Source organism: Idiotropiscis lumnitzeri, chromosome 2 (assembly GCF_059441095.1).
Source record: "Idiotropiscis lumnitzeri isolate Australia: NSW breed Sydney's pygmy pipehorse chromosome 2, RoL_Ilum_1.0, whole genome shotgun sequence".
NCBI classification, from domain to species: Eukaryota; Metazoa; Chordata; class Actinopteri; order Syngnathiformes; family Syngnathidae; genus Idiotropiscis; species Idiotropiscis lumnitzeri.
The window spans coordinates 21,283,063-21,308,473 of record NC_142392.1 but is presented as its reverse complement, the minus strand read 5'-3'; the positions used below and the strand labels follow the sequence as shown (position 1 = coordinate 21,308,473).

General features: G+C 43.1%; 1 protein-coding gene across 1 annotated transcript in view; it reads left to right on the top strand.

Moving 5' to 3' along the window:
• LOC148341939 (uncharacterized) overlaps nucleotides 1–25,411 on the top strand; it is a 114,596-nt gene that overhangs the window by 66,715 nt on the left and 22,470 nt on the right. The window lies entirely within an intron of this gene.

Sequence of the window (25,411 nt, the reverse complement as noted above, 5' to 3'; positions counted from 1 at the left end):
ACATTGAGGGCACCGCCCAGGAAAATCAAAGGTCCAGATAACAATCCTTTACATGTTTTGGGAATTGAGAGTGCATACGTCAAAACAGAAAGGAAGGAAACAAAACAGAATGTTTATGTGGTAAAAAACTTAGTAATGCCACTGATGGGACTACCAGCTTTAATAAAGTTGAACCTGATTAAACAAGTAGCATTGGTTCAAGAGGCAAAACCAGACAACAGCCACCTGTACAAAGCTATGTTTCCAAAAGTGTTTTCTGGGCTTGGAAGACTACGAGGGAGTCCATTACCCATGAAAGTTAGAGAAGAGTTGGACAGGATGGAGGCACTCGGGGCCATTAGAAGAATTGAGGAGCCGAAACAAAATAAAAAACCTTGCATGTGTGTGGACCTCACCCGACTTAATGACAGTATATGCAGGGAAAGACACCACATCAGAATCAAATTATATTTTAATGGGAGGAATTGTTACTATAAAGAGATGGGATACAACAACAAGAACAACATAAAACCATTAGTGGAATCAGATAAAGCAATGATTGCCTCAGATGATTTAGTTACTGTTAGGGCCGCTTCCCAGCCGTTGGCTGGAAAGTGGTGAATGTGGATCCTTAAAACGCTGACAAGGGAAAATGAGATTGAACAAGGGTTTATTGTGACCGATAGGTAGCAATCAAATCCAATAGGCAAGATATTGTAATAAATAGGGTATCTATGATTACTGTCGTCGAGCGACGATGACGAAAAACGCTGGTGGACCAAACTCACACCAGGAAATCAAAAATGAGAAACAGAAAGAGCTTGCAACGCAAGATGACCGTAAACGACAATTGCTTACCTCAAAAGGGTAAGGTGAGGCCAAACACGAAAACGAGAACAAAAAGCGAGCCGAAGAATAGCTGGGTCCAAAATAACAAAAACACACAATATACCATACGCGGAACAACGTGGCGAGAACTATAGCGAGGGCACATGAACAAGAGCAACGCAGGTCAATAATCCATGTCCGCGTCGGTGGCTTAAATAGTCCGTAAATCACGGTCTTCATTGGTCGCAGCTGCGTGGCTCGGGAGCGCGTCTCGCTCGTGGCCGCGTCCCAGGATCGCGCGCCGTGGGAACACGCCCACTCAGCTGCAACAATACAGACGGATCGTGACAGTTAAATGCGGTTAATACGTAAAACGGCCAACAAATCATGATATGTATGACAAAGCAGCTTTCGTTTGCGCATATAACGGATACCTCTTACTTTAAAACCTCTGGGCAAAATACAATACAGGTTTAGTGATTGGAAATGGGCTAATTTGAAAATAATCACTATATCTGTTTTGTAGGTTAATTTGGATTTGCAACTACCTTGATCGCCTGTCTGAGTACCAGATCAATTGTTGCACTGCCAGTCACACCCGCCTCAATAAAAGCCAGCGCGGACCCCCGTCTTAGATTACATACTGTCAAATTACAACAAGGAATCAACGATAGACTTGTGAAAATAAAGCTAGTGGTGGTACAGTGGTATATCCCTTTGTTCGGCGTCCACCGAGTTGCGGGTTCGATTCTCACAGATGCTAGTGTGAAATGTTTTTCCAACACAAGTTTGATTCAATATTTAATTTTGTAATTACATGGACTGATGTATGTTTTGGTTGAAGTGGTAATCCAGGATTCCCAAACCCTTCTCTATTGTAGAGGACAGGGTGTTCAGTAAACTTTTTGCTGCTTTGAACCCTACCGATACTCTCCCTACCAGACTGGTATGTATGGATGGATATGGAAAAAAAAAAAGTAACAGTCTGAGCCACAGTTATAAACAAATTAACATTTTTTTGGGGTAACTTTTCCCCCCCCTATATGTATATATATATATATATATATATATATATATATATATATATATATATATATATATATACAGTGAATCCCCGGTTATCGCGGTTAATGGGGACCGAGACCACCCGCAAAAAATGAAAATCCGCGAAGTAGCGGCGCCCCTTCAAAAATGCTTAAAAAATCCTATACAGGTATACAGTATACGCCCCCTGTATACAGTACACCATATAGAATACGGGTAGAGAGAGAGAGAGAGTGAAATTCATGTTATAACAAAAAAAACTAATCATTATTAAAACTTATTATTTTTTTATTCCCCAGCCATTATTTTTGTATTGATTCAATTACTTCTTTTTGTATTTATTTAATTATTTCGACTTTTACCTGCTGGCACGCCGTCCGGTGTGCCCTGTGAAATGAAAGGTGGCATTCTTCATTTATTTATTTATTCATTCATAACTGAAAGCCTCGCGCTCCGCTCGTGCCCGGGCGGAAGGTGCTCCTCTTCGGCTTAACTGCCACGCACGCCGGCCGGAGCTCTGGTACGGTCCGAACCCCGCGAAACGTTGCCCCCGATCGTGCCCGGGGGAACGTGCTCTTCTTCGTCCACTCTCCTCTTCGCCCACGCTCTTCTTCGGCGCACGCCGGCCGTCTAACCGCTCCAGCGCCCCGTCGTGCTGCTCGGCGAAACTACAATGCCCCCGCGGAGCGGAGCGAATGGAGAGCCCCGATCGTGCCCGGACAAAAAAGTTTTTAATTTTTGAATATTTTTTAGACCCGCGAAGCACTGAACCCGCCAAAGGTGAACCGCGAAGTAGCGGGGGATTACTGTACTTACTTTTTTTATGGTCACATTGTGCATGGGCACAGGCCGGGCCCCACGCAGCCGCACCATGCGAATTGGACGCATCTAATGTGGACCAAATGGATAAAAAACAAACATTTGAATCTTGTATGTCTGTGCGCATGACGTGTGTGCAAACAGAACTGTGAAGCTGACACTGAAGAACAACAAAAAGAAAAGTGGGTACCCTCGCAATAAATAGCACATTGCAATGATTTTGTCGGAATGAATGAGCTCCCATCTCTTTCCATTTTTAAAACCTGTTTGAAAACACATTTTATTCTTTTGCTTTCGACTCAACATGAGACTGTCGTGATTCTGCTATTGTTCTGGCAATTAAACACATAAACACATGTACAATGATAAGTAAATGTGTTTGTGTTTTAATTTGTGTTCTAATTACCTGCTAATTTATTTGACGGCATATGGGAAGCGTTCTGTTACAGCTCCAGCTGTTGTCAAATGCGCTATTTAAATAAAATGGTATTGTATTATATCGCAATGCTTAATGCAAGGGAACACATGTTTTTATATGCATCAATGTCATTCTGGTGGGGATCTAACAATTCACTCAAGCATGATTCGATTTGTTATTTCTATTTTTTTTTAATTGCTGCCATGCTTGTCTCTGTGCACTCATGTGGTGCTGCAGCCATGCACAAACGCAATACGCATTGATGTTTAGCGCAAGCGTGTAAATGTTTCGTGCATTTTAAATGGAACCAATAGCTATACACTATGCCGGTTTGAACTACTTTTGAATAATAAAAGAAACACTTGTGAACATGTTTCAGTTTTCTTGGGCACCAATCCAATTTTTGAATGTGTAATATGAATGAATGAAATAAAAAGACTATAATTTCGTTTTAGTCAACCATAAAAGTGACTTTTGAAGCCTCAAGTGCTTGGGCACTACATTTGTTTATTTGAAAGTAGACCCAGAAGGACTGTTGTCATGATCCGTTCCCGTCATGCCACGTGCCTTTGTTTATGTTTTCTCAGCTGGCGCGTGGGCGTGTCTCCCGGCACTCTCGTCATGTCATGTTTTCACGGCCGCAGAGACACGCCCACCGGCCACACAGCTGTTTCATGTTAAGCCATGATTCCTTGTGTATTTAAACCACCGACGCTGACTCCTCAGCGTCGGATTATTCCTTCCCATTGCTCACGCCACGTACCACGTCTGTGTTTTGTATTGATTCCTCGTTTTCTCGATTCCCATTTGTTATGACCATTGCTTCGCCCATTGACTACGCCTCACGCCTTGTACTTGTCGGATTCCTTTGCTCGGTTTATTTGTTTCCCCTTGCCCTTTCGCGGCAAGCGATTTTGTTTCATGTTCTTTTCCCTTGCATTGGCAAGCGTTTTTCGTTCCTGTTGTTGTTTTCTTCCTGGAGCGGATTTTCCCTCCAGCGATTTATGTTGGACTTTGTCGGCTCCGCGCCCTTTTGTTCTTTAAGTATTTTTGGAATAATAAATTTCCTGTTAAGCACTCCATCTCCCGTGTCCGCGTTTGAAGAGTTCCATCATCGCTGCTTTTCCAGTCGCGGCTGGAAAAGCAGCCCCTTACACAGAGATTCCTAAAATGATCAACTGCATGCGGTGTTAGACTCTGGTGGTTGTGAAAAAACTGTTTCACGAGTGTTTATGTGGTAGCAGTTGCGTTTTGCTGAGTTATGTAATTTCAGAATTTTATGATATGCATCACGCATGAGATTTCTCTCTCTCTTTCTCAGACCCCACCCCCCTCCCTCTGTGACTCTTGGTGAGAAATGGTTGATGCCCTTTGTTGGCATTGGCCCACAGTAGCCTGTTGTAATTATAAAAATGGAGATAACTAAACTAATTGATTGTACACTCCAAATTATCCCCATGTATGAGTGTGACAGCAGATGGTTGTTCATCTTTGTGTGCTCTGCGATTGGCTGGCAACCAGTTCAGGGTGCATGGAGAAGCGGCTAAGCTCCTGGATGGATGGATAATTTAACTAAATTTAAATAAACTTTAATTTTAACTAACTTCTGACGTCGTATCTTTGGTCAATGTTACAATATGTTCCTCCTAATCTTTTTTTTTGTGTGTGTGTGTGTAGATTGTGTGTAGATGATATTATGCATACCAGCAAAACAACACATTTTGTATTCAGGCTAAATAAAAACAAAATTAAAAAAAAAACAAAAGTGATGATTTTAGTTGTATTTAGAATATAGTGTTGTAACGAATTGCGTTATCTATTATATGTTCTTGTGTTGACATTCGTGTTTTGCAGAGTGGTGTTCGGAGTTGAGATCGGTTATGGCCAACGGAGCGATTTTGGAAGAATAAAAATGAGAATTTAATGGAGGTCTGACGTGTGTCTTTTAAAGACGTGAGAGTACATTTCCTCACTTTTATTCATATGATTTTGGTCCCTTTGACATTAAAAAAAATGGATTGTTGCTCAAGACAAGTGAAATTTGTTTCCAAGTATTTCTTTTAGTATTTATCGATAGTGTCATAGTAATAGTGCAACTCGGCAGAGTTGACACGCTTGCGCTAAACAATGCATCTTGCGTTTGTGGTGGGCTACAGCATCACACAAGCACAGAGACAAGCATGGCAGCAATAAAAAATAAATAAATATTGAATAAAATCAGCAACTGAAAATCTTGTTAAATGTAGAAGTAGGACACATTCAATATGCTCTTTTTCACCTATTCTCTTTAAACACTGAAAGTATTCCTGGAAAGAAAATAAAATAATATCTTTTTGTTGTTTTTCCACTTTCTCTTTCAGGATGGCATCAAATATAATAAGGGCAAAGGCTGTTGCAGTCCGGGAGGTCATGAAGGCCAAAAATTGGTCCCTGTCGACTGATGGCTCCTTAAACGTTGTTGGGACATACAAAAACAAAACTGTTGCCCTCTGTGACGGGACAAACATTTTAAAAATCGTGTTGTTTGAAAATTTGGCTGCCCAAGTCACAGAGGGCAGCAGTTTTGTTTTTGTTAATTTTGGCTTTCAGCTAGGGCAGGAGTCAGTCCTGCTCACCCGGCCCAAAGCTAAAATATACTGTGACGCACCAGTGGATGTCACCACTGCACTGGAGGAACAGGCCAAGGTCCTCATCTAGCCGCCATCAGCGACATCATCTCCTCAGGAGGTAAAGGATAACCCTCCTGAGGGGATGGTGTCCTTGGAGGGGCAAATATCAGATGTAAGTTTATTGCACACGCGCATTCACAAACTTACGAATGTATACTCACGCACACACACCCATACACACACACCCCGATACACACATTCGCGCACATCCACACATCCACACGTGCACACACTCATACACGATCTCCCACCGACACCAAAAAAGGGCTAAATTCAGAGAATTTTGTCTGGCAATGATGATATAAACAGCTGAAGAAAATCACTACAATTCACCAAGGTTCAAATCGAGCATCCCTTTTTGACCACGCTGATGTCACAGGGAAGGGCCTCTTCCTCCAGATTTTGGGGGGAGACTGCCCTTTCTCTGATGCTCACCAGGGTCAGGTATGGAGACCCCTACATTGGGAGATATCTAAGTTTTGTCTGTTGAATGTTTTTTTTTGTATTGTTACTTTTACTCACATTTGGATTTGAGAGCGAAAGGGAGCATAAAACGTTTTTGATGTATAAAGAAGCACTGATTGATGGCGATTAGGTCTATGGAGATTGCGTCATTTAACATTAATGGCATACACAACCCTTTTAAGAGAGGAAACATTTTGACAAAACTCAGAAAAGATAAAGTCCAAATAGGTTTTTTGCAGGAAACGCATCTTAATGATTCTGATCATGCTAAATTGAATAGATCGTATTCAAACATACTTACTTCTCTTCACATGATTCTGGTAGAAGGAGAGGAGTGGCAATCCTGATATAGAGAGCCATAAATTATGAAAATGTATCAGAACATAGAGATAAAGAAAGTAGGTATGTTATGATCATTGGCAAAATAGATGGCAATTTGGCGACTCTTCTTAATGTGTATGTGCCCCCTGGGAGTGACTTGAGCTTCTATAAGAATATATTTGAATTAATAACAACCAGTAAAGGAACATTAATCTGCGGAGGGGACTTCAACATAAGATTAAATCCAAAAATGGACTCATCAAATGAAAAATCTCAAACATGTAATATTATAAAGAAAATCAATACACTAATGAGCGAAATGGGAATTGTGGACGTGTGGAGAGAATTTAACCCAAGTTACAGAGAATATACTCTCTACTCGTACGCATTTTACGTCTATTCTCTTATTGATTATTTCTTTTTGTTTAAAAGGGACTTGCACAAGGTGGTGGACTGCGAAACAAGCCCGTCTGTGCTATCACATCATATTTACATATCAGTACACTTCGGCACCAAAACCGGGTGTACACTATGGAGGTTAAATGCAAATGTTCTGAATAACACAACAATTAGGAAAACATTGAAAAAAGAAAATCAGGACTATCTGGAATTTAATGACAATGATGAAGTGACCCCACCAAAGCTTTGGGATGTGTTGAAAGCGGTGATCAGGGGTAGGATTATAGCTATCTCTTCCTATGAGAAGAGACTGAGACAGGAAAACATAAAAACCTTAGAGGGACAATTGGTAAAACTACAAAAAGAGCATTCGGGATCCTTAAAGGAAGAAACCAAGCAGGAAATAATAAACTTGAAGAAGAAAATAGATTACTTAAACACACAAGAAATTCAAAAGAAACTTCTCTTTCTGAAACAACAATATGATGAAGTAGGAGGGAAATCATTGAAACTTTTATCATACAAGCTGAGAAAGCAACAAGCAAAAAGGACCATATACAAAATAAGGAATTCAAAGACAAAAGTAATAGAAACCAATATGAATAAAATTCATCAATGCTTTCACGACTACTTCAAAACACTATATTTTCAACCTCAGATTGACAACAATGCCCAGATTAATTCTTTTCTGTCTTGGCTACATTTACCCCATGTTACATATGAACAAAATGAAAAACTCGTGTCCAGAATTGCTGTGACAGAACTGCGGTCAGCGATTGACAGGCTAAAGAGAGCTAAATCCTCCCGGCCAGATGGTTTTCATACTGAATGGTATCAAACAATGCAAGACCAGTTTATTCCAACACTACTCATGACATTCAATTGAGTGTTGGAAAATAAAGTAATTCCGCCATCATGGAGGGATGCAATAATTTCACATATACCCAAGGAGGGGAAGGACAGACTTGAATGTGGGAACTACCGCCCAATTAGTCTTCTGAACATTGATTACAAATTGTTTACCTCCATAATGTGAAAAAGGATAGAAATTATATTACAGGATCTGATACACATGGACCAGACAGGTTTTTTAAGGTTCAGACAAACTCAAGATAACATTAGAAAAACACAACACATAATAAGCCAAATTACTGAACAAAATCTAGAGACCTTAGTTTTAAATTTAGATGAAGAGAAACCATTCGACTCAGTGAGGTGGTCATTTCTATTTAAGGTACTTGCGAAATTTGGTTTCCACACAAGTTTGTTAGACATTTTTTCCACCCTATACAAATCTCCCTCTGCTAGACTCAAGGTTAATGGGGACCTGACCCCCCTTTTGAACTAGAGAGGGGAACAAGACAGGGATGCTGCGCCTCTCCACTCCTTTTGGCGTTCTTTATAGAACCCCTGACATAAATAGGCGGGAAAAGTTCACCTGCGGGATCCAGACTCTTGCCGAGGGAAACTGCTTGTTTGCCACACGGAGCACTGTTTGGATCTGTTTCATTGTGGTTTCTTTTATCTTTTGGGTTCGACAATTAATTCCGAAGGACAGGATCAAGTTCTAAACTAACGTCAAATGTTTTGTTTTAGACAGGATGGCTCCTGCGTGACGGAAGTTCACGCCAGGATAACTCTCCATTTGGACATTCTGATTCAGGTAAGGTGGAATTCTCGCTAGGTTTGTGTCCCCTATGACAATATTTTCTTTCAGGGTCGTCAGGGTCCATTCGGACATTTTTTGTCTACTGTGGATGTGTTTTCGGACTTTGCACAGGACAACCTGTGGCATCCCCACGTCCCCTGTGGAGCTGCCGGGTTTAGAGTGTGACTAAAACAGGCAGCTGCATTTGCCGTAACTCGGATGAAGTTGTGGGTGTTTCTTGATTCATGGGTCTTTTTGGGGGAAATTCTGGTGATGCGGTAGGAGATATTGGGGTGTCTCTAGCCAGCTACAAGTTTCTTGTAGGCTCAGGTCACACGGGGTTAAGTCAATGAGGGGAGGCTCTTCTAGAACTGGAATATCCAAAAGAGTAATGTTTTTTTGTAGCCTCACCCCCATTTCTTTTCCGGCCTGAGCGGGGAAGGTGCTGTTCTTTTGGTGGACTCCGATTTGTTCGAACTCAGAGTCGTTCGAGAACCGAGGTTCCACTGTATTTTACAACACTAGAGCCTGGACTAATTGGGGCGAAGTGCAGAGTGGCTGCCATCTTGAACCAAGAGAGGAGAAAAAAAAATTCTCAAACAGATCAAACAAATTATATTGTTTTGCAGTTTGCACCAAACCATTTATCCTTTCACGTCTAGCTACCATTAAAATTAAAGATTGGAATTATTTGTTTGACTTATTTTTTAAACATTACAGTGACGAGGCCTTATTTTTCCATTTTCTGGAGTGAATATAGCATTTACCTCGTAAAGTTATCATATTTACCAAATTTGATAAAGGAAGGGACTCATCTTTGAATAAAATAAATTGTTCTTTTTTAAACAGAATAACATTCACAATATTGTTTTTGAGACAATCCCAAAAAATGTTAGTTTCGAAGAGAGAAAGTTTGTCCTGAAATGCTATTGGAAAGACCGAAAACGCCACTGAAGTGCAACGCCGGTTCACAAGTGAATTCGCAAAACCGCCACCCACGCGCCGGACCATTGCGCGCATCAGAGACAAATTTGAAGCAGATGGAACCGTACAGAATACCAACAATAAACGTTCAGGCCGACCACGGACATCTACGTCCCCTGGAAAAGAACTGCAGGTGCAGGAAAGACAATGTCGTGATATTCCTAATGACATGTTTTGCGACGTTTGCGAATCCCTTGGTGCGTGTTATCAGCGTTGTCTGGACAATAATGGTCATAACTTTGAACATTTGTGAACATGATTCTTCAATTACATTTGTCTCATGTATCTGATGCTATTTCACTTCACTCTATGTTCATAAATAAAGGTTTTCTCGTCATTCTAAGAGTAAATTATTTTGAGACACCCTGTATATTTATTATATAGCTAATATATATAATGACTGTATGAAATAATTATTAAGAAATTGTATAAACACGTTGCTGACTTTACCTGCGGTGAAGATGCATCTCTTGAGCCGCTGGAAGCGCCGTCCGATCCGCTCGCTTTCGCCATCTATGTTTTCTTCTCTATGCACGCGCGAGAGGAGGAATCGCGGCTCGATTAGCTTACCCTGGGATCTGCCTGAGGCGTTCATGACGTCATCCTAATTTGCATGTTGTGCAGATTCGTACTCTCACAGGGTGATTCATATCCTCAGCTGGCAATTCGTGCGAAGTGAAAATTCATAGTTTGTAGAAACGAGAGTTGTATTCACAAAACATTTCACACCCACAATTTTGATTTGTACTCTCCAAAAAAAAATTCAAACCCTCACAATTTTGATCCTTACTCACAAGAAAAAAAATCAACTCCGATTTGTACTCACGGGGAAATAATTACGGATACGAATCGTTTCATTACACATGCCTTTTTGACAGCAACCTTACTCCATTTAATTTTAGGGCTTTATGTGTGGGTGAGAACATTTAGGCTCATCCTCCCTCCCTTTTTTTTGAACATTCCAAAAAACTGTGCCTATTGAAACAATTTCAGCCAATGTTTATTCCGCTCTGTTGTGAAAAAGGATCCTTTGGAGTTCATCTATGATTGAACAGCAAGGGATCGAAAAAAATTACTTTATAATTACATTTAAATGAATAATAAATGACTAGGCAATGTAATTTCTGGAGAAATTGCATGTGAAAGCTGAGAAGCTGAAGAAATTTTGGTGGAAGGATGTGGAATGATGTTGAATGATACTGAATGACATGAAATTATTTGAAATGGAACTGAATAAGATTGAACTTTGAATGATACTGAATGACAATGAATGGATAACTTGTTGTTGATTCACTTGTTTTTTAAATAAAGATGAATAAGCACTTAATTTTACCGCCTTATTTCACATTTCACTGGTCGCATAAGCACAAACATCGACAAAGTAACACGGAACAATTAATGTCAAAACACTCTTCAAATATATAATTTTTGGTGTTCAAAGCATGATTTACACCTCACCATTTTATTGCATGCACCAAGCATGCTATACATTTTTCTGTCCATGGCATGGTCAAGAAAAATGAATCATCTTGAAGCTCCTACATGTTGTCATGACCCGTTCGGTCATGTCATGTCTTTGTTTTTGTTCTCCCAGCTGAGTGGGGGCGTTTCCTCCAGCGCTCGTTCCCTTCCCTTGTCATTGGGGCATGAGAGACGCGCCCACCAGCCACACACCGGTTCCTCATCAGTCACGCAGCTGTGTCACATTGACTGTCAATCACCCGGACTACTTAAGTGCTCAGGACCGACAGCTTGTTGTCGGGACATTGCTTCCTTTCCCTGACTGTCATGGCCGATTCCTGCAATCGGTCTCGTTCACGCGCCTAAGTTATTTGTCACTGTCTCTGTTTTCCTCGTCAAGTTTAGTTCTGTCCAGTCGCGTTCTTTGTCATCCTCATTGCTTTTCACTTCGTACGTTTGTTTCCCCGAATTCATTGGTTGCATTAATTAAAACTCCCCTTATGTTACATTTTGCCTGGCTTCCCTGCATTTTGGGTCCTTCTCTCTTCCTCCTTCACCTCGCTACAAGCGAGCCTGTCACATGTGATATTTCCCTGCATGGGTTGACTGCTATATGGGGCTTCATTTTGCCATCACTGGTTTCATGTAGTTTTCATTTTTTAAAGGGCATTTTTGTTTTATTTTTTCATTTCTAAAAATGTGTTTTGTCTATTTTAGTTTTTTAGTTCAACTTTGTTAACTAAAATAACCTTGTGCTGCATCCGCTATCGCAGCAACTGCTCACCATATTTTGGCCACGGAATATGCCAATTGGTCAGAGAGAAGACCGCGACAAAGAATGGCCCAATCGAAATAAACACTCGACATCATATGTACCTTGTTGAAGTGTACACGTGGTGTCAGAGAGCACAGGTTACAAGCGTACCAATATTGCAAAATTGGGACTATGCGTGTGACGTAACCGACTTCTGTCTCTGATGTCATCAAGAATGGCGGCACGTTTTTGTTTTTTAAATAACAATTATTCCGTTTAAAGTGACATTCAAACTTAAGTAATGAAGAAGTAAAGTAAAAACTCGGGGACGGTCTTCCCACTGATGGGAGCTGTGGTTCCATTTCAACCATTTGCAGCGCCTAATCGATCTGCGGCATACGCAAAAGGTGGCCAAGTACGGTAGTTGCACTTGGACAAAACACGTAAGTGACTTTAAAACATTAATCGATATTACACACATTCAACTGATAAATTATGTAATAACTCTATATGCACACTTGAAGAGACTCATTTATTCGTCACGGATGCAAGAAATACACCGAATACCGCCAGTTTCATGGTATTTTGGTCAAATCCTCAAAGAATTGTAGGCTGCGCTCTCAAACACTTGTACGCCGTACATACATAATGAGAGTGTAGTATGGGTATCGGGATTGGGCCACTCACCTTTCACAAGACCCTGAAACACGCGCACGCACGAAGGTGACCATCCTGTCATGATCCGCGTCGGGCATGACAGCCTTTTGTTATTGTTTTCATATGCATGCGGGTTTTGTTATTGTTTTTGTTGTTATTTTCTCCCCTCCTTCCTGCCATGTGCCTTTTCCTGTCTGTTTTGATCAGCTGAGCAGGGGCGTTTCCCCTCAGCACCTCGCCCTCACCAGCCACGCACCTGCTCCTCATCAACGATCACACACCTGCTCCCCATCTGCTCCCCTGATTACCGGACTACTTAAGCCTTCCATGCTCTCAACCCAGTGTCGGGTCATTGCCGAAACTCACGGACAGCCACGACCACCTTTGTTCACGTTCTGCTCCTTGTTCATGTTCATGCTCTGGTTCCCCTCTTCGTTCCCCTCTTCGTTCCCGTCTTTCAGTGTTGTTCCTCGCCCTGCCTCCCAGTCTAGTCACGTTAAGTTTGCCTTTTGATATTTTGCACCCTGCCACATTGTTTGCCCTGGTTTGTCTATTCAATAAATTTCCTTTACGCTACCCACCTCCTTGCCTCCTTCCCTTTGGGTCCATCCCCTCCTCGCCGACCGGCGAGTCCTGACACATCCAACCCCCACAGCCATTTAATGACACAATTAATAAAATAAACCAAAATAATGTCAAACAACAACCAATTAAAAAAATAAATCCCCTCATACTTATATTAAAGCCACTGAAAACAACCCCACCTCACCAACTTTTATCCTCAAGAACATAATTCTCAGGTTGACCGATAGAAGAGGGAGAACTTCCATCACGTTCTTCTTTCGTGGTAGGCGGAAGACATCTGACGTTTTAAGGTGCTCGTCTGCCACCTGCTGTGCAGAACTATGTATTAAACGAGAAAATCAAATTGTTGAATGTTTTCCCATGAAGACTGAATTTTAAAATACCCAGAGATGGCTTACCTGTTTTACTGTGCATAAACATTTTTCCGATTGTCCTTTTTGTTGAGATAACTGTTTAATATTGAAGTTGCACACGTAACTGGTAATTGAGTTACAGATACTATATTAACATATTAAATGTTAAGTTTTGTACAGTAATGATTGATCAGGGTGCATAGTTAGTTAATTGAGTCAATTAAATAAGCGCAGAACTGTATTATTCACTATCCATCAAAAATAAAAGCTGAAACCCATGAGACTAGGCGAAGCGCCAAAATGAATCCACAAACTTTCAATTTTTTAGGAAATGAATTTTTATTTTTAATGATGTGGTGTTGTGTGCGTGCATGTGGGTTTGCGTGTGTGTGTTTGTATTATAGTTGGAGCTGGATGATTTCTCCCTCAGGCATTGTTACCATCAGAGACCGTCCATTATCATCAGTGGGAATGATTGGGGGGTGAGGAAAAGTCTGTTCCCAGACATTAAGGGGAATTGTGGTCAGCTGACCCGCAACATCCACCACCTCCACCTCAGACTCCAGCACAGAATATCCAATAATTTGGATATTTTTCTTATAGTTACATCCCTGTCGAAGAAAAGCAGTTTTCGTGAATTGGAAACCACTTTTACACAAGATCTCTTTTAGTAATTAATTAATAAGTATAAATAAGGATGGGGAGCACCTGTTCTGGGTTGATATCAAAAAGGGCCTTAGTATGGGGACCACAAGTATGTAGCAACCTTTTGACTACCATTGATCTAGAGCAATGTATTTACTCACTTTGATTTCAGTATATTGGGTTGTCTGGAGGGTCAACCCGAAGTCGTTGTAACGCACGACTAGGTGCGTGAATGCGTAGCTGCATCCCGTTGTTATATGGACCAAATTGGCCTCCTTCCATACCACAACATTGACCTCCACATCTTCCTGCAATAGTCCTGCATATTCAGTGTGTATGAATGAACTGTTGGATTTATTTCATATAATAGCATGAAACAAAAATTAATAACTTAATCAGAACAGACTCCAGACTTGATGTCGGCAGCCGTCTCCCTTGACCAGTATTTTTTGTCCAACTGCTCAAAGACCACCTCCCCAAAAAAATAATTACTTTTGAAAAAAACACCACATCAAGGTATAAACGACAATACAAAACCATCTAACGTTTTACAACTTCAATCATACATTTATTAATGATAAACAAGAATACAGAGAGAAAAAATGCACAAAAAATGAAATAGCATTTCCCACGAAAAAAAGTATTTCAACAATAGGTTGAATCAAAGTGAGTTGGAGCCAAACTATTGGGATTTACTTTCTTTCTGCATGATGGGAGGCGCTCCTGCATTTATTGTCAGTGATTTCTTGTGGATTATTTTCGGATGTTGCCAGTCAAACTTTGTGATACATATGTGACAGCATGTCCCAAAAATGGTCAGAAATATGTATTAGATACATTTTGAGGATTAACTTCAGGGCTGGGGTTAGTGGAGGTCAAGTAACAAGATGGTTGTCGAAGAGGCTTTTCTTTTTTTATTTTATTTTCTTTTTTATGCACCGGCGCAATAACATGGACAGGACGGAGACCTGTGTCAGGAATAGGTTGACGCTGATGGTGTTGATTCTTGTCAAAGGTTGTGTTCTCTTTCCCAGGTCGATGTATGCAGTAATGAGGAACACAATGAGGTCGGGCTGGGCGATATGACCGAAAATCAATATCGCGATAAATTGAGCAATTTTACCTTGATAACGATAAATGCACGATAAATTCCCCCTGTGGACCAAAATCTAAATAAATACAGGAAATGAATATTAACTCTTTTTTATTGACCAACTGATACACATTACTTTAAATGAAAAATTAAAGTACAAAAATCATTTGTATAAACATTTGAACAATTTCACAAAGAACAGGAGAAAAAGGGTACCTCTTGCAAAATGTTTTCTGCAAATAGATTGCGCCAAGATGCTGTTATGCCATTTGCAAAGGCCTAGATTTGTGTAAAGGTATATTGTAAACAATATAAATGATGCCATGTGCAAAGGAGCTAGTCACCGGTTCACAAAATGCTAAATAAAATGAAAAAAATGTCAATGGAATGCCAATGCCAAATAAACAAGTGCGCTTCATCAGGAAAATGTGCCGTCTCGAGTTCTCTGGTGCGCGGTCACCCCTTGTCGTCTACTCCCTCCGCCAGCGTTTTCTGTTGTACTTCTTCGGTCTCGCGTATTATTATATATATTGTGTTTTTGTAAAATAAATATCTTTGCTAAATTCATCCTCCTGTGTCTGCGCTTGAAGAGTCCTGATTCCATTTTCCAGCGGTCCTGGAAAATTACCTAACAGAAAATTCCGACCATGGACTCTGCGGACACAGAGAAGATTTACAAGGCTCTGGCCAGCCAAGGACGACTGGTGGGACAGCAGGAGACTGAGCTTGCGGACCTCCGCAGCGCAGTTGGCCAGCTGGCCCACTAGTTTGAAAATTTCGATGCCCACATAGGTAGCCTGCTGTCACGCACTGCCTCGGGTTCCGACCCGATGGTCTCCGCTACCGGAGCTCTCCCACCCGGCTACCACGGTCGCGAGCCAAATTTGCCTCACCCGTCCCGTTATGGGGGGGGAACCCGGCCTTTGTGGACAATTTATTCATCAATGTAGTTAATTTTCGATCAACAGCCCCTCACGTACGTTCATGACAGCACCAAGGTAGCATTTATGATGAGTCTCTTGCCTGGCCAAGCTAGTGCTTGGGCCATGGCCGTGAGCAATGCCCGACCGCACCTCCGGTCTTCTTTCCCTGCGTTCCTAGCAGAGTTTCAGCGGGTATTCCATCACCCAGTTCAGGGAAAGGAGGCAGGACGTGAACTCTTAGACTGTACTAGGGCAGCCGATCGGTGGCCGACTATTCCATTGCCTTCCGCATTCGCGCGGCGGAAAGCGGTTTTGATGACTGTGCCTTACAAACCATGTTCCGTCGAGGACTAAACTCTGTTTTAAAGGATGAGCTCGCCGTCCGCGAGGATACGGCATTGCTGGAGGAGATCATCAGCCTGGCGATCCATCTGGACAATCGCCTGGGAGAGAGAGGAGCAGAGCAGCTTCGCACGGAGCCCGCGCACCCCCGGGTCCTAGTGCCTCTTCTCCGATGAACCTATGCAGCTGGGAGGCGGTCGGCTGGATGTGGTGGAACGACAGCGACGGCTCAGGTCGGGGTCCTGCTTGCAAGCAGAAAGAACCATATACAAAATAAGGAATTCAAAGACAAAAGTAAGAGAAATCAATATGAATAAAATTCATCAATGCTTTCACGACTACTTCAAAACACTCTATTTTCAACCTCGGATTGACAACAATGCCCAGATTAATTCTTTCCTGTCTTGGCTACACTTACCCCATGTTACATATGAACAAAAGGAAAAACTTGTGTCCAGTCTTACTGTGACAGAACTGCGGTCAGCGATTGACAGGCTAAAGAGAGGTAAATCCTCCGGGCCAGATGGTTTTAATACTGAATGGCATCGAACGATGCAAGACCAATTTATTCCAACACTACTAAAGACATTTAATTGAGTGTTGAAAAATAAAGTCATTTCGCCATCATGGAGGGATGCAATAATTTCACTTATACCCAAGGAGGGGAAGGACAGACTTGAATGTGGGAACTACTGCCCAATTAGTCTTCTGAACATTGATTACAAATTGTTTACCTCCATAATGTCAAAAAGGATAGAAAGTATATTACCGGTGAAGGATTGTATCACGATTACTGGCATTATTTTAAACACATACGGAACAGAATGTCAATTATTAAAGTTAGCAGGTTCATATTTACTGAATATTTTAAACATTGATGAAACAAGAAGCATTTATCAAAAGAAACTCGAAGCACTGGTCACAAGAATGACTGGGATTGTAGTCCTGATGTTTACTGATTTATTACATTATTCTCAATTGCTAAATTTATAGTACTGTGTGAACTTTATTGAAATTCTCAGTAGTGAGAACAAATTTGCACACATTCCCATGAGCTGCCCTCACATTCACACAACTTCACGGACAAATACGACGAAGCACATTCTCCACATTGGCTGTAGAAATGCAAACATACCAAATTTGGCACTGGAGGTGTCACATAGACGCGATCGCAAAAAACACATTCCGAAAGACATAATAATTGGAGATCGGAGCACATACACACCCCCATACTCTTGCACATACACACGCACACACACGTAGACCTGCATATACACATGCATACACACACGCACACATTACACCGACAAGATTACAGAGGAATGCCAGGGGGGAGAGAGACGGAGAGACTGCCCGCCAGAGAAGGCCAGCCTTGGATGCCAGTCTTGGGGACCAGACAGGAATCAACTATCCAGACGATGACGAAACTGGGGAGGACCTTCCCTTGGACGTGGATCCGTGCCGTGGGAGGGAGCGAGGACGACGGATTCAACCGATTAAACCTACATTACCCTTCACATAAAAAACTCCTATAAAAACTGAAGCTGGGCTGAAAGATGGCGCGCATTTTTCGACTGCAATGTCTCGTGAGATTAAGAAAAAGCCGCCCAGATATCTGTCTTTGTACTATTTCCTGAACTCCAGAAATTGAAGAAACTAAATATCGGAACTCTAATCAGTTGTTGAGTCTTTATTTGACCCTTTTCTTCTTGAGTACAAAAAACGAACACGCATTGGAGTAAGTTTGGCTTTTAAAGGTTGATTTAGAAACTACTTCTCATTTCCACGGTGACTCAACTTCAACACCGGATCTGATACACATGGATCAGACAGGTTTCATAAGGTTCAGACAAACTCAAGATAACATTAGAAAAACACGACACATAATAAGCCAAATTACTGAACAAAATCTAGAGACCTTAATTTTAAGTTTAGATGCAGAGAAGGCATTCGACTCAGTGAGGTGGTCATAACTATTTAAGGCACTTGTGAAATTTGGTTTCCACACAAGCTTGTTAGACATTTTTTCCGCCCGATACAAATCTCCCTCTGCTAGACTCAAGGTTAATGGGGACCTGACCCCCCTTTTGAACTAGAGAGGGGAACAAGACAGGGATGCTGCGCCTCTCCACTCCTTTTCGCATTGTTTATAGAACCCCTGAGCCAGTGGATTTGGCAGAGACAGGATATGCAGGGGGTAAAAATGGCATTAGGGGAACAAAAACTGTCCCTATTCGGAGACGACCTATTGTTGTATATAACATCTCCAAAACAAACCCTACCAAAACTGACATGTTAGAGGAGTATGGCACACTGGCTGGATACAAAATTAATATTCACAAGACCCAGGTGCTCAGGTTCAATTATGACCCACCGCCTAAAATAAAGAGGACGTATGATTGGAATTGGGAGGCGGAGTTGATCAAATACCTAGGCTTGACATTACCTAAAGACCTGACTAAATTGTTCCTTCTCAACTTTGATCAGTTCAATTCAAAGCTGAAGTCTGATTTCCAGAGATGGACTGTTGTTCCTTTTTTGAGCTTAAATTCCCGGGTGGAATCAATCAGGATGAATATACTCCCACGTTTGCTCTACCTTTTTCAATGTCTACCAGTTAGAATAACACCTAAACAATTTAATAATTGGGACAGATTAATCTCGAGGTTTTTGTGGCTGAAATAGAATTAAATATAAAACATTGCAACTGAATAAACAAGATGGCGGTATGCTGCTACCATGTATGCAAAATGACTACTATGCAGCCCAACTTAGACCTTTAATTTGTTTTTGTCTACCAAATTATGATTCAGGGTGGAAAATAATAAAAGGGACGATGATGGAGACGACCCCGATAGCAGCCCTCATGGCAGACAACACATGACTGAAACAAGTGGTAACCGCTGATGACAGTTAAACAACCTTTCTTTTGAAAATATGGCAGGAAGTTGGATATGGACTTAAAACGATGATGGATTTAAGGTATGGAACTCTCAAGGCTTGACCACATACCTCTCACTCATTCACAAAGGGGAATTTCTGAGTTTGGAATCTTTGAAAATTGAATATGGGTTGGAAAAAGATGACTTCTATAGATACCTGCAGGTCAGACAGGATATTAAACAAAACCTGAAAGAACACATAAAAAAGCAAGGACCTGGAATGTTACAGGAGGTCATACAACTACTTAAATCTACAACATGCAATAAAATTATTTCCAAATTGTATAAGGGCATCAGGTTATCTAGACAGGAAAACATAGATTATATAAAGGAAAAATGGGAAAAAGAAGGATTGATTGAGAAGAGGAGTTGGGCGAGGATGTGTAACCAGCAATGGACCTCAACTGGATCAAACACATGGCGGGAGATTTGCTGGAAGACCGTCGTGCGGTATTTTATTACTCCTATCCAAAAAAGGTATCAAGGCAAGGGAGATTCTTGTTGGAGAGACTGTGGGACTAATGCAGCAAACCACTCCCATATTTTCTGGACCTGCCAGGTTATCCAACCTTACTGGCGTGAGATCCACACACACCTCGAAAAAATACTTGGAATGAAAATCCCTTTCGAGCGTGATTGCATGTTGTTGGGGGACCTGCAACTGGAAAGATGGGACTGACAAAAAACTTTTCATTATACTCTCAGCAGCCACTAAAAATCCATTATGAGAAAATGGTTAAAGACAGAATCACCAATTGTTGAAGACTGAATAAATATTGTATATGACATTTATATCATGGAAAATTTAACATACTCCCTCAGGGTTAAAGGAATGTAGGAGTTGGAGCGTGGCGTAGTTCATGGTATGTCGCGACATCCTGTATGTGGGGGTGTGAAACTGTATGTGGGGGTGTGACTGGTGGAGCGCAACAGAATGGGGGTTGTAAGAGCGTGCACGAGTGGAATGTTTCAGGACAAAGGGTGATAGCATCAAGGAGGGAGCGAGACGAGATGAAGGAGCAGCCATCGAAAGATCACAACCAGGAGGAGCCACCACGGGATTCGGCGGGAGGAGAAAGACCAATGAGAGCAAGCTAAAGTTAACTGCAACATCACATAGCCAATAGAATCATGCCAGAAGGCCTTTGTCTCTGTTACATTTACATATTGTACAGTATGAATGACTACTGGAAAAACTAAAAGTTCTGTTCTGTTGGTGACACGAGAGGTGTAGACTTGTATTGAGAGGGATCCGAGATCTAGTTGCATATGTAGTAACTCTGTGATTGGGAATAAATCCATTCGTGCGTGAAAATGCCGGCTTCCTGATACCTTTCTATTGCAGAACGAGCGCGCATATTGTTGGATGAGTGTGAGTTGGGTAAGGTTGCGAATTGGAGTCAGATTACTAACTTGAGTTTACATTGGGTTAAAATTAACATCTAGCATTGATTTAAAGTAAATTCCAACAATTTATGGTGACCCTGACGTGATGCATGAGAGGTAATAGAAGTCTGGGACTTCAAAGAGAGTCTGGGGCTCTAAGAAAAGGAAAGAAGCCTGGGGCTTCAAGAGCCTGGGGCTCAAAGGAAGCCTGGGGCTTCAGGAAAAACCACAAGAGTCTGAGACTCGGGCCTGGGGCCCACGTCCACACCAGGTGACGACCTGATAAAGATTAAAGGATAAAGGAGCCACACTTCTGACCGTCCTTCCTCTTGGGCCCACAGTGACATAAGGTAAGCAGATCCATTTCAAATTCTGCATATTGGCAACGCTAAATTATAGGAGGAAGGAGGAGCGGAACGGCGTTAAAATATATGGTTAAATAATTAAATAAATATATAAATAAGTGTAACAGTGTGGACGGATAGTAGAGTATAATCTGGGATTTACCTACTAGAATAGTTTGGAACTATTCGTGGTTACGATACGAGTAAAGCATCAGTGTGGAAGCGGTGTGTATGTGAAGCCTAATTTTGTTCTGCATAAGAGTGGTTGGGACACGCACGAGTGGATTTCAAGATGTCGAAGGAGTGGATGTGTGATAGTGATCTCGGGTGTGGCACGTCAGATGAACGGAATGAAGTCTGGTCGGAGATAAAGGGTCATTATGCTAAACTGGAATCACAGTTGATTAGTGGAATAGAAAATAAGAAAATTAAGAAAGAAAAAGAACGGAGTCAGAAGTTGTTTTTGAAATTAAAAAAGGATGAATTGTTTCGCGGAGAGCCCGGAACATGGAACATGTTGAAGTTAGCGCGGCAGTTACAGAACAAGGAAAGCAGAATGTTGGCAGATATTCGAGATATGAAGGAGGATCAGAGCCAAGCCGGATGGCTACAGCGTCATAAACTTGAGAAGGAAGTGAAGGAATTGGAGAAAGAGAGACGAGGCATTCACCAATTGGCAATTATTGCAACTGCGCTGGCGGCGATAAATGAGGAAGAGAGTGAGAATGTGGTGGAGAGAGAGGGTGTTGTGATTGAGACAATGGAGAAGAAGGCGGAATGCTTGAGAGGCATTTATCCACAGTTGGCAGAGTCGCGAAAATATGTGTTTGAACCGCCGCCGTATGCGACGGCGCCAGTGATGGCCCCTGTAGTCACATTGGGAGGCAGAATGGTTCTAGATGTGGACGATAATGATACACGAATGGCGCCGGCGACCATACAATTGATCGAACAGGCTGTGAACAATGAGAGGAGGAGGATGCGCGGGGAACAGCAGGGGAGTGTGGAGTCACCAGTGCTGGCCCCGGGGGCGGCACGAGCAGAAGGAGGGGGCACCCCGAGTGCGGGGAGTGGGAGAACTTCAAAGCTGATGAGGAAGGAGGCAGCGCGTAAGTTGTTGGAAGGACAAAGGGTGCAGAGTGAGGAAAGAGAGATGTTGGAGGTGATGACGGGGGCACAGAAGCGGGGGCAGGCAATGCCTAACGACGCTGACCCCCGCGAGGAGGAAGGGCAGAGTGAGGAGGAAGACGAGGAGGTGTTACGTGAACAGCGGCAGATGCTCAGAGCATTGAGTGAAGGAGAGAGGCTGGGCGATAGTGAGGCGAGCATAAATAGGGCGGAGTGTGGAGGCTATAATACGCGAAGTAAAAATAAAATGATGATACAGCAGGAGCAGCCGCACACAATGGCACCCTTAGTGGTGACTCATGCTGGCCGCCACTATGAGCCTTTAGTGCTTCGGGATGTGGCTGCAGTGGTGGAAAAATTGCCTCCTCTGCATAAAGGGGCACGAGCCTGGATTACTAAATTCTTAGCTGCCATGTCAGGACAGGGAGTAGCATTGGGGGATTTTAGACAAGCCATTTTGGGATCCTGTTCCCTGATTCAGTTACAGAATATTGAGGGGGCAGCTGGCACCCGTCAGCTGGGAAGAGAAACGCCCCTGGCTGAGATCTCAGAGGCATTGTTCCGAGAGCTGAGGGCGGCCTTTCCCTCCCCAGTGGATGTGGTGCCTACAAATTTTAACTACAGAATAGATGTGGCTCCCGAGCAATATTATGCTCAGGCATTGGAGCAGTGGATTGAAACCACAGGTAAACACCCCGGCAGCAATCCTGAAGCTGAGATGATGTTCAGGACGGCGATGTTGAATGGCCTCCCAAAGGAGGTGCAAGAGGTTCTGAGACTTGACCCGGACATTCTGATCTGTCCGGAACCAAGATTTAAAAGGCACTTGATACACCATTGCCGCATCTACATGGAAAAAACAAATAAAGACCGAAAGGAAACTGATGCTCTGGCAACCAGTTTGGTAAAACTACAGTTGGCAAAGTTGCATGGTGAGGCAAAACAAGAAAAGGAGAAACAAAAACAGATGTATCAGACTCCAGTGGGGGCTGGGTGGCACCGAGGCCAAGGGTTCCGTGGTAGACACAGAGGGCGTGGTCGTGGCGCCCCCCCAGGCCGGGGGGGCAATGCGTTTGCTCAAGAAACTTGCTTCAACTGTGGGTCCCCTGGTCATTGGGCACGAGATTGTAACAGCAACCAACCACCACCAGGGGTGGAGCAGCAGAACCAGCTAGCAGGGCCACCACACCGCAGGGGACCGCAGCAGCCCCGCCCATGGCCTCAGCCGAATCCACGGGGTCAATATTCCCAAGTCGACTCGTGGGACGGCCCGGACGAATAGGGGGGCCTGGGAAGCTCGGGAAGCACTGGCCAGGCAGAGCCAATGCTTCAGGTGACAGTGGCGGACATTCCGGTCCAGATGTTGGTGGACACAGGAGCAACGCATTCATCAATCAACATGCCACTGCCAAGTACAGCGTTGTCGAAGCGAGTTACAACGTTGGTCGGCTTCTCGGGACGTCCTCAAACTCTGCCCTTTACCCGGCCACTGAAAACGGAGATCACAAACACTGGACAGAAACTGTATCATTCATATGTTCATGCAATGGATACACCCATCAATTTGATGGGCAGAGACATGTTGTCAGCATTGAGAGCCCAGATATTGTGCGGCACAAAAGGACTTACAGTGACATTTCCTGACGGACAGGTACTGGAATGCTTCCAGCCTGTGACACCTAGGGGTCAGTGGTTGATGGCACCACTCCCCACAGTACCTGAAACAGCACGGATCTACTGGGCTAGATTGAATCCTGGGACCCCACTTGGGGGAGGTGTCTACTCCACATACCTCTTGTGGAAACCGTGGATCCAGACATTGGCGCCGTACCACCCCCCACTGGATCCATTGCATTGCACTCTATATTATGATAGAGAATCGGATGACATATATAGAGATGCGTTTGAAGAAATTGAGGGAGATGATTGGACATTATACTCACCATGCATCTTTGTGGGCCCCGAAGGGGTGGCAGCATATGTACAGTTGTCGCTGGAGCAGGAGCATTGGTATCGAATGAGTGAGGAGGGTTGGCCTCACGTGTCGCTGGCTGTGTCGCCAGGCAACGAGCCCCGCAGATTGGGGCCCATGGTGAAACGATTAACACGACAATGTGATTGGGTGATGACTGAGATTCCAGATGTGTGGCACTCGGCTGCAACCAAAAGTTACAGGATAATGGCAAAAATGGTAGATGAGTCAGACCTTGAATTGGTCTTCCTGGACCGCCATCATGGGCGGGAACAGACAGACCATGAGTCTGCACAGGCAATGTTGGATCAAATGCCACAGACCTTGTGGTCACAGGGTCCATTTGATGTGGGTTTTTGCCATACGGTAGAACCAATCCAATTGGAAGTTGTTTGCTCCATTCCAGTCCGCCGTCCTCAATATCGTTGGCCGAAGGAAGCAGACAAAGGTATGGAGGACACAGTGGCAGGATTATGGGATGCGGGGGTGTTGGAAACATCGGCGTCCTCTTGGAACACACCTCTGAGGCCGGTCCAGAAGGCTGACGGGGTGACATGGAGGATGGCCCACGATTTGCGGCCAGTGAATGACATCACTCTAACTCCAGTGTTGCCAGTTCCTGACCCCCATCGCATCCTGTCCTCCCTGGATCCTCAGAAACAATGGTATACAGTAATTGATTTGGCAAATGCATATTTTTGTTTACCACTGGCCGAGTCAATACGCCACGTGTTTGCATTTTCTTATAAAGGGGTGAAATTGCAGTATAAACGACTCCCACAGGGCTTCAAGAATTCGCCAGGAATTTTTAATCAAGTCCTGAAGGACCTGTTATTTTCGTGTGAACTACCCAAAGGCTCAGTGCTCCTGCAGTATGTGGATGATCTCCTCATTGCGGCCAAAACATCCAACCAGTGTGTGGAAGCCACACGAGCAGTGCTGTTGAAGCTTGCTGATATGGGCTTCAAAGTGTCGAGGAAGAAGTTACAGTGCTGTCGTAAGTCTGTGGTTTTCCTGGGGCGGGTCATCACACCAGCAGGGTTGGCCATGTCCCCGAGTCACCGCAGCTCCATCTTGCGACATCCACGTCCTGAAACAGTGCAGGACATGTTGTCTTTCTTGGGATTGTGTGGCTATAGCCGGGCCTACATCCCATGTTATGTGGATAAAACAGGAGGCTTGCGGGCCTTGGTCAAACAACAAGGGGTCCGAAATTTGAAGGCCACGTTGCAGTGGACCCCAGAGGATGATG